We start from the raw sequence: 1,848 nt of genomic DNA, 5'->3' as shown, positions 1-1,848 counted from the left end.
CACCACGTCCCCGTGTCCCCGCCGGCCCCCCCGTCCCCCCCCCGCCGCTCTGACACAACCCCACGGTCACCAGCTGCCTCCGCGGCCCCCCAGGACCTCCCGGCTCGGGGGGGGCACGTCCAGTGCCGCCCAGTGCCGCCCAGTACACGGTGCTGAAGCGTCCCCAGTGCCCGGGGGTGTCACCCCGCTGTCCCCGGGGGGGGACGGGTCGAGGGGACCCCCGTGCGAATGGATATGGATGGGATGGGGGCGGCCACGGGGGGGGCCCGGGGCGGGTCGGGGACAAACGGTCCGAATTGGAGGAAAATTGTCCTTGAGGCCACAATGAACCAGCGGCAGGGACACACACACACACACACACACACGGGGGGTGGTCCTGGGGCTGTCGCGGGGCTGGGGGGGCGAGTCACAGCGCTGGGGAGTCCCCGCTGTCACCCGCACCCCAGTGTGCCCCCCCAGCCCTCACTTCAGCCCCTTCCCTGCCCTGGCACCCCCCGGGCACCCCCAGCCCTCACCACCCCCACTAACCGCCAATGCCCCCCCCCGGGCATCCTCAGCCCTCCCCCCCCTCCACCCCAGCTCATTAGCAACTGCTGTTTATTAGGGCCGGGGGGGTCATGGTGCTGTGCCAGGCCCCCCCCGGCAGTGAAGGGCTCGGGGATGGGGTGGGGTGGGGGTCCCACCCTGGAGCAGCTGCATCGCCCAGGGCTGAGCGGTGCTGGAGGGGGTGTCTTATCTGCACTCCAAACTCCCCGTGTGCCCCCCAGGATAGTGCCGAGCCCCCGCCCCACAGCGGTGTTGGCGGGTCTCATCCACACCCCGAGCTCCCCCTGTGCCCCCCGGGATGGTGCCGAGCCCCCGCCCCACCACGACCCCCCCAGTTTGCCCCCACCGCGACGAGCCTTGGGGTCCCAGGCCCGGCTGCTGCCCGTCCCGGGGAGAAGGGGCTGCGGGGGGATCCCCGGGGTGGGGGGATTTCGTGCCCCCCCTTGTCCGCCCCCCCGGCAGGAGATGGACGGACAGGCCGGGCCGGGTTCGATTCTCTGGACAAGCGACATTTATCAGGGATTCAGGAGATGTCGGAGCACAAACCCAGCCCGGCAGTGGGGGGGGGGCGCCGGACCCCCATCTCCGTCCTCACTGCCCCCTCCCCGCCGGGCCGGGGGGGCCGGGGGGGCTCATTGCGATGCGCCTCATGCCCACCTGAGCCGGGCGCTGACAAATAGACATTTAAATGAGACAATTAGCGGGGCCGCGCGCTGACATTTCTAATGGATTAATGCGCCTCGCGCCTAATCCAGGCAAAATTCCCCCAATTCCGGGCCCGCGGCGCTGGCGGTGATGGACGAGCCCGCGGGGACCCCCGGGCCGGGGGGGGCACCGGGGAGGGGGCGGGAGGGGACGGGAACGGGGATGGGCGTTTACACGTGTGTGTGTGACACGTGTGAGTGTGTGAGAGCACACTGGTGTGTGTGTGCACATTTGTGTGTGTGTGCACATGTGTGTGAGAGCACACTGGTGTGTGTGTGCACGTGTGTGTGTGCACATGTGTGACAGCACACTGGTGTGTGTGTGCACGTGTGTGTGTGTGCACATGTGTGTGACAGCACACTGGTGTGTGTGACACATGTGAGTGTGTGAGAGCACACTGGTGTGTGTGTGCACGTGTGTGTGTGCACATGTGTGACAGCACACTGGTGTGTGTGTGCACGTGTGTGTGTGAGCACGTGTGTGACAGCACACTGGTGTGTGTGACACATGTGAGTGTGTGAGAGCACACTGGTGTGTGTGTGCACGTGTGTGTGTGAGCACGTGTGTGACAGCACACTGGTGTGTGTGACACATGTG

The sequence above is a fragment of the Lepidothrix coronata genome, unplaced genomic scaffold, assembly GCF_001604755.1.
Source record: "Lepidothrix coronata isolate B3197 unplaced genomic scaffold, Lepidothrix_coronata-1.0 Scaffold352, whole genome shotgun sequence".
NCBI classification, from domain to species: domain Eukaryota; kingdom Metazoa; phylum Chordata; class Aves; order Passeriformes; family Pipridae; genus Lepidothrix; species Lepidothrix coronata.
Note: the sequence above shows the minus strand (reverse complement) of the source record.